A 9588-nucleotide genomic window follows, 5' to 3' on the forward strand; every position below is an offset into this window, starting at 1 on the left:
ATGACAGCACGTAGTTGAGTTTGTATGGACTCAAACACTGACGATTCATGTTGTCCAGCATGATTTGTGTGTTCTTAAGAGCAATTTATGATGTTATTACTTGTATATAACATATATTCTTGACTAGTGACCTAGAAATAGTGCAGAATCTTTATTTCTTTAGTTTATGTCATAATGTTTATTTTTTTATTTATTTATTTTTTAAAATACTTAAACCTTCAATTTATTGGTTTAAATTGAGAGAAAATGTTTTTAATATGATCTCAGAGTTTGGACCCCACTGAGGAGTTTCCCAATATTTCTCCAGACTCTACTGTTAAAACATTATCATGATCTGAAATCCTATAATTATCAAACCTGCAATTTAAATTAAAAAAAAATAAAAAAATCTTTACACCTTTAAATATCTTAAATTACCATCTTCTAAAGGAAACACTTAAAATAAGTTTCTATTAATCAACATTAGTCAATGCATTAGGCATCACTATTGGTACTTTAATTCACCAAATTGGCATTCAGCTGATCGAAAAGTATTACTGTTGTAAAAAAACAACACCAAATTCAAATCAAATCTAGACAGGCCCCATTTCCAGCAGCCATCACTCCAACACCTTATCCTTGAGTATTTATGCTAAATTGCTAATTTGGTACTACAAAACTGTCAATAGTTGTTTTGAGGAATGAAGGCTATACAATGCTTGAAAAGATTTCATACAAAGGTGTATGCTACAGTCTACAAAGACAAACTGGCTCTAACAAGGACAGAAAAAGATGTGGAAGGCCAGATGTTTAACTAAACAACAGGATAAGGACATCAGAGTCTCTAGTTTGAGAAATAGACACCTCACATGTAGTGTGGGGTGAAATGTCACCTGAGTATCTGGACAAACTGACAGCTAGAATGCCAAAGATCTGCAAAGCTGTCATTGCTGCACATGGAGGATTTTTGGAGGATCTTTGAAGTAGTTTAAGAAGTTCAGATTTTTTTTTTCAAATTGTAATAGTAATTTTTCACATTATTAATGTCCTGACTATACATTGTCTGTTGAATGCCACTTTGGTGAATAAAAGTACCAATTTCTTTCCATAAGATCAAAACCTCTACATTATTCCAAACTTTTGGCCGCCAGTGAAATATATATATATATATATATATATATATATATATATATATATATATATATATATATATACACTCACCTAAAGGATTATTAGGAACACCATACTAATATTGTGTTTGACCCCTTTCGCCTTCAGAACTGCCTTAATTCTACGTGGCATTGATTCAACAAGGTGCTGAAAGCATTCTTTAGAAATGTTGGCCCATATTGATAGGATAGCATCTTGCAGTTGATGGAGATTTGTGGGATGCACATCCAGGGCACGAAGCACCCGTTCCACCACATCCCAAAGATGCTCTATTGGGTTGAGATCTGGTGACTGTGGGGGCCATTTTACTACAGTGAACTCATTGTCATGTTCAAGAAACCAATTTGAAATGATTCGAGCTTTGTGACATGGTGCATTATCCTGCTGGAAGTAGCCATCAGAGGATGGGTACATGGTGGCCATAAAGGGATGGACATGGTCAGAAACAATGCTCAGGTAGGCCGTGGCATTTAAACGATGCCCAGTTGGCACTAAGGGGCCTAAAGTGTGCCAAGAAAACATCCCCCACACCATTACACCACCACCACCAGCCTGCACAGTGGTAACAAGGCATGATGGATCCATGTTCTCATTCTGTTTACGCCAAATTCTGACTCTACCATCTGAATGTCTCAACAGAAATCAAGACTCATCAGACCAGGCAACATTTTTCCAGTCTTCAACTGTCCAATTTTGGTGAGCTCTTGCAAATTGTAGCCTCTTTTTCCTATTTGTAGTGGAGATGAGTGGTACCCAGTGGGGTCTTCTGCTGTTGTAGCCCATGCGCCTCAAGGTTGTGCGTGTTGTGGCTTCACAAATGCTTTGCTGCATACCTCAGTTGTAACGAGTGGTTATTTCAGGCAAAGTTGCTCTTCTATCAGCTTGAATCAGTCGGCCCATTCTCCTCTGACCTCTAGCATCAACAAGGCATTTTCGCCCACAGGACTGCCGCATACTGGATGTTTTTCCCTTTTCACACCATTCTTTGTAAACCCTAGAAATGGTTGTGTGTGAAAATCCCAGTAACTGAGCAGATTGTGAAATACTCAGACCGGCCCGTCTGGCACCAACAACCATGCCACGCTCAAAATTGCTTAAATCACCTTTCTTTCCCATTCTGACATTCAGTTTGGAGTTCAGGAGATTGTCTTGACCAGGACCACACCCCTAAATGCATTGAAGCAACTGCCATGTGATTGGTTGATTAGATAATTGCATTAATGAGAAATTGAACAGGTGTTCCTAATAATCCTTTAGGTGAGTGCATATACATAGTGTGTGTATATATATATATATATATATATATATATATATATATATACCAGTGTTTCCCATTAATTGACTAGACTCTGGCGGCCCGCCACAGTCTCATAATGAGCACTTCTCATCTAAAATATTTTTTTCACTTCTCAGTCTAATAATAACATTAAAAAAGTTTGTGTTTTGCGCTCTCTCACGCCTAAACTCACATGCTCACACACACTCGCAGATACATGCACTGGAGTATTCCTGGATCCGTCTAACATTATTTGGTTAAGGAGGAAGACAAATCTTTGAGGTAAGTAACGTTAACTAACTTTAAATGTATCAACTGCATTTATAAACTACTCCACACAATTTATCACCATCAGTGTACAAGAGCAAACAGATAATATTACTGCCGAAGGTAGTATCATGATGATTCATGAAAATTAACGTTAGCGTTACTAGGTTAATTGGCATAACATTACACTGCTTATGGCTTCACTAGCTAGTTATTGTTAGCAGTCTGAGGTAACGTTAAAAGATAAAAACTGAAACTGACACCCCAATATAAACATGGTGTCTAAGTTAAATGAGGCCCTGTTAGTGATTAGTTAGCACCACAGACTCTAGCTCTGAGTGAAAATTGTGGGCCGGGTAGTGTCAATCAGAGCATGTAAGCGAAGTGGAGCAGTGTTACACTGCTCAATAACCCACTCCATGCATGTGGGCTCCGCTCAGCCGCTCAAGGCCCAAGCGAACACTCCGCTCAAGTACCGCTCACGCTCACCGGTAAAAAAGTGTTCGCTCAAATCCCGCTCAGACATTCAATTTCTCTATAGTATTCTTGGTTCCAAACACGCACACGGGGTCGCTACAGTGTCCCAAGCAACTGCCACTTTGCCCACATGGGATGAGGTTCCCCTCTGGGTGAAATATAGACTATAGGCCTACATTTATTAAATGATCAAATGATTAGTAATGTACACATCTGAAATTGTGTGATTGTATTGTTGCTTTTTTGGTATATGAAACTGGTTTACAATGGCTGTTAGATAATCGGGTCTACCAGACCTTCTGTAATTTATGTATATTTAAGACACTACTTTATTACACTCATGTAGTCATGTAGCAGATTAATATCCAATGTGATGTCTGCATTCTAATGAGAGTTTCGACTGTTCAACTAAAACTTGTGAAAAGCAGCAAGTCCGTCTCTGCTTGTTTATTATTATGTAGTTGTGTTAGTTAAGGCCACCGACGCAACAAATTGGCAATGAGGAAAGTTAATGTGAACCTGCGTTTCACACCTCTTGAAAAACTGCATAAACACGGAGGATTGGAGAAGAAAACAGAGCTAAAGGCTACACTCGCAATGACGGGCAGCGCCAATCAAGCTAATGGAGGCGTGAGCTGCAGTGTAATTGAGCACAAAGAGAAACTTTGTAGACAGATAAGTAAAGGGGAACGGTAGAAAATGCCGATGATAGGAACAATCGCTGCATTTGATGATAACATTGAAGATTGGGCTACATATATTAAAAGAGTGGAACGTTAAAAAAGAAAACTGTGGAAAGCCACATTTCTGCTAAGTGTTATGGGAGCAAAGACTTACGGGCTACTGCGGAGTCTATTAACCCCCCGAAAAGCCAGCGGATAAAACATTTAGACAAATAACTCTACAGGGGCATCTAAACCCAAGATCATTGGTTGTAGCTGAAAGATTTACATTTCACAAACAAAATCAGAGCAAAAGTGAAAGCGTTTCTGAGTATGTGGCCAAATTGAGAAAATGATCAAAACACTGTCAATTTGGAGCCGGATTAAGAGACAGGCTAGATTGTGGCTTGCATAATGAGGGCACTCAAAATAAGTTACCATCTGAAAAAGACCTCACTTTGGAAAAAGCAATGAATGTTGCTATATCAATGGAAACATTAGCAAAGGGGGTATCAGAAATTCACCAAAAAGCTATTTAAAGTGCTATGAATAAAATGTCACTGAAAACAAATAGAAAATGTATCCGTTGTGGGAAAACTTCCCATGGTCCAAATGACTGTTGGTTTAAATATAAAGAGAGCAGAAAATGTCAAGGTCACATTGAAAGAGTTCTGATGAACAAAAAAGTTTCACAGATTCAGAAAGAGATTCGACATGCCTTGATCTGCATAATGTGAAAGAACAGAAGACCATTAATTAATATGGATTTCACCACAAGGAGTGGCAGGAGTGAAACTCAAAATGGAGTTAGACACAGTCTCTTTCCACAGAGAATTACAAAAAGTCATACTCACACATACAACTAAAGAAGACAAAGAAATGGTTAAAGACTTACACTGGACAACTAGTGCGCCCAGAAGGAGCAATGGTGGACTGCCATTGTTTGGACATGAGTGGCTAAGGAAGATCCATCTGGACTTGTACGCAGTTAATGCATTGGTTGCGTCAACAGAGAATGGCAACAGTGACACCTGTAGGAGACTATCAAAAATATTGGAGGACTCAGGACAATTGTTTGAAAAAGGACTGGGAAAACTGAAAGGCATCAAGGCGAACATTACAGTAGAGGACAATGCAAACCAAAAATTTCACAAGTCCCGACCTGTACCTTATTCCATACGACCAGCTGTAGAGGCGGAACTTGACAACTTGGAACAAAGTGGTCCCTTGTCCAAGATGGAATGGAGTGAATGGGCAACACCCAGATTCCCAGTCCTTTGTCTCGCATTGAGGACCTTTTCACTTCCCTGGTGGGAGGCAAACGCTTTACAAAAATGTACTTAGCTCAAGCCAATATACAGATGGAGATTGATGATTCATCAAAGAAATATCTGACGATCAACACACACAATGGACTATATATTGATATTGCCTCAGCCCCGGCAATTTGGCAGAGGGCTATGGACCAAGTGCTTCAGGGCATTCCTGGAACCCAGTGTTACTTAGATGACGTACTTGTCACTGGCAAAAATGATGAAGAGCATCTTTCCAATCTTAAGCAAGTGCTGACATGGCTGAGTGAGTATGGACTCCGAGCTAATAAAGAAAAGTGTGAGTTCTTCAAGAAATAAATTTCATACTGTGGACATGTGATAGACAGTAAGGGCTTTCACAAGACAAAGGAGAAGTTGAAAGTTTTACCTTGGGATAGTGAACTATTACCACAAGTTCTTGCCAAACTTATCCAGAGTACTCCATTCCCTGAATGCTTTGTTGCGAAAAGGGACAGCTTGGTAATGGACTGAAAAGTGTGAACAAGCATTTTGTGAGACTAAAATACTAATCACTTCAAAAGAAGTGCTGGCTCATTTCAACCCTTCCTTGCCCATTAAGTTGGCATGCGATGCATCAGATTATGGGATTGGAGCAGTGTTGTCACACAAGTTCCCAGATGGCACAGAGAAACCAGTAGCTTTCGCTTCCAGATCGCTTCCAGATCACTGACGGCTGCTGATCGCAATTATGCACAGATTGATCGAGAGACACTTAGTCTTGTGTGGGGAGTTAAACATTTTAACCATTACCTATATGGACAAAGATTCACACTGCTGACTGATCATAAACCTCTCGTGGCAATATTCAATCCAAAGAGAGGTGTTCCGGTAATGACAGCACAGAGATTGCAGAGGTGGTCATTATTCTTGGGAGCACATCTGTACGACATTGAATACAAATGCACAAAACAGCATGCCAACGTGGACTGTTTGTCACATTTACCATTGGAGAATTCAGAAAAGGTATCAACAGTTGATCCAGCAGAGGTGTTTCATGCTACAATTGTTTAAACTCTACCAGTAACCAATGCACTCATTGTGATGGAAACAAGCAATGATCCTGTACTGGCAAAAGTCTATGGCATTACGATTAATGGATGGCCAGCACATGGAGATTCCATGTATCCAGAATTCTCAGCAAGGAGAGAGCAACTGTCAGTGTGTCAAGGAACACAGATGTGCGACTCAAGATTGCTGATTCCTCCAAAACTGCGCACTCGAATGTTGGATGCATTACATGAAGGACATTTGGGCATGGTAAAAATGAAGAGCCTAGCCCGCAGTTATGTGTGGTGGCCATTGATAAACAGATTGAGGACATCACAAAAATTTGTACTGGATGCCAGAAGATGCAGAACGCACCACAAAAGCGCCCCTGCATCCATGAGAATGGCCCTCATCTCCGTGGCGACGTGGAATTATCACCGCTCCTTTCCGCTCACATGCTCTCAATCCAGCTCATTTTAGCCAATCGCTTTTGGCGAGGCAGGCCTTGGCTATGTTTGTGAACAGCTGTCAATTAAACCCTGGCTGGGGGTGAAGAGCATCATGTATATGGGGAAGAATTGGGGGCACTGTTTCTCACAATACAATTTATTTCAAAGATGCCTTCTGCAGCTTTAAGAGCACAAACCTGTTTACAAGAGCACAACACTAGCCTCTTAATTGTGCACTCAAAGTGCACCAGATGGATGTATTTAACTTTGAAATGTAAAAAAATGTCTTATGAGTGAGCATGCCCCCGGACCCCCCTTCAGGGTCGGAGGTCCACCCCCCATAGTCTCACAAAATCCTGTGGGAAACACCGTATACAGTGTATATATATTACAATATGTATTAATCTTGGTTAATGTTAATTTATAAACATACATTATTCATTGTTACTTCATGTTTTATAATGCATTAACTAATATATAAACGTTTTTACTTTAAAATAATTTTACATTAACTGATTGATGCCTGTTGTAAAAGTTATATTGTTTATTTCATGTTAACTAATTTAGAAAATAATGTTAATGAATACAACCTTATTGCAAGTATTCTTAAGAATTATAATACAATTTGTGTATGAAAAGTCCACAGTTACATTTTGTAAAGTTCTCTTTATTACACACTGTTAACGAATATATTGATGACAGTCAGCTCACAAGTGTATGTCTTTTTTACAACCTTAGTATCTGAATCTCTGTCATTATCAACCCTGAACACTTTTATCTTAAATTTCCTTAAGCTAATCTCTATATTTTAATAGATGGCTTTCAAGTATTGACACCTTGTGATAAATGAGATTAGCTGTCCTAGTTACTACACAGTATGACTTAAATGTTTATGCAAAGTTAAATTATTTACTGTATTAATGGCACCTGTTTTTTTGTTTGTTTATTTGTATGTTGAGAGTCTATTAAGATTACCATTTGCACTTCTGGTACGTTTGTTCCTAATTTCTCATTAGTTCTGTGCCCTCTGTTAATCCAGGCTCTTAATGACCAAAGTCCCCTTTGTCTCATGTGCACACACATTGTCCAGGGCCAGATAGGGTGTGTGCTGTTTTGCAGGGAGGAAGCAAGCCACAGAAATTGACTTTGAAATGTAAAGAAAATGCATTGGTTGAAAACATGAAGTCATAAGAAAAAGAGGCCAGCGTGTGATGTCGCGCAGGCCTGCAGGAGCGCATGTCAAGGTTGTTTTGGAAACTTTTCATATTCTAGTCGCGTCCACATCCCATCTCTTCTGACCATCAGTAATGTCATTAGTTGTTTCCTTGAAGCTTCCTGGCACTGTGCCTATGCATGTTATGGGAAATCCAGCTTTGTAGTCATACAGGAACCCTCCCCACTCAGTCAACATTACAGCATGGACACACATAACTGTGGCTGATCTTGAAGTGAATGTTCAATTTCCTGATGAACAGATGTCATAAAAAAAAGTACTGTAAATACGTGTAAATATTTTAAATAGATCAAAGTTTTGTCTGTCTGATTGTTGTAATGGTTGAAAATATTTCAATGGCTTCAATTAACTAAAAATCAGAGACTTTCTTTGCTGTCACTTTAGTTCCATTCGGTTGATGTCTGATAGCTTGGTCTATTTCATTTCTAGATTTATTTTGCCCATTTGAATGATCTTTAAGAACTTGTTTTAAATGTACAAGCTACAATCTTGTTTTTATGTTTTCATCTCTTATTTAAAAGGGTTGTACATATTTCCCAATATTCTGTTTCTGAATAATACCAACTTTATGCTGCTTTGACTGATTTAGGTGATGACAACGGTGAACTTTGGACAGGCTTGAAAGGTTGGTTCAGGTCAGTGTTTTCATGGTGAGCAGTTATTGCTGCTGGTGAAGTGGATTGGATAAGTTTCAGTATTGTTGTTATTGTCCCTTAATGAAGAACTGGCCAGCACAACATTACATTTAAATAATATGATGAAAAAAAATGCAATCCAGACCAATTAAACTGTTGATAACCAGGTTAGAGATAGGTGTGTGCAGTCATGAAACCCTGTATGACACAGCAGGCTTATATCAATCTAATCTGTGGTTTTCAATATATTATTTTAGATTTTGACCACAGAAATAGAAGGGAAAAACAATGCTTAATGCGAATGATAACCATGTAACAATGCTCTGCAAAAAAAATAAAAATACGATAACATTCTTAAAACAAGAAAAATGTGCTTGAAAGCCAGAATTATGTAAAATATTATTTATCACAATAGAGATGTGCAAAATTATTTGCCCCTTCCAGATTTCTTCTGGTTTTGTGTATATCTCATACTAAATGAGATACACGCTAAATATATCAAATACTTTTCACAGCACTGTATGTATATATATATATATATATATATATATATATATATATATATATATATATTTGCATTGTGTATAGTAAGAATAACAAAATAAGCAGATATCATTTTAATTGGGTGGAGAAAATGCTTCTCGTATCTTTTGTTCATTTTGTTGATGTGTGTCATATGTGATATATGGTGTTTTGGTGCAAATACTTCAAATTAAGTTGATCAAATTAGGTTTTATGACATGCCCTCTTCCTTAAAATCCCATGTAAAAACACACAAAGTTATAGAAAATAGAAGCCAGATAATATGATATATGGGTTTACTTGCAAAAAAGATAAACAAGCTTTTTGCGGCCACAAAAATTAAAAGGGATAGTTCACCCAAAAATTACAATTATCTCATCATTTACTCACCCGCATGCCATCCCAGATATGTGACTTACTTTCTTCTGCTGAAGACAAATAAACATTTTTATGTTTCATCTCTTTAGGTTCATACAATGCAAGTGAATACATACCAACATGCACATCAAGGCAGCATAAAAGTAGCCTAATCCATGTGACTCCAGTGGTTTAATCCATATATTCAGAAGAGATATGATAGGTGTGGGTGAGAAATA

This window comes from Xyrauchen texanus, chromosome 18 (genome assembly GCF_025860055.1).
Source record: "Xyrauchen texanus isolate HMW12.3.18 chromosome 18, RBS_HiC_50CHRs, whole genome shotgun sequence".
NCBI lineage: Eukaryota > Metazoa > Chordata > Actinopteri > Cypriniformes > Catostomidae > Xyrauchen > Xyrauchen texanus.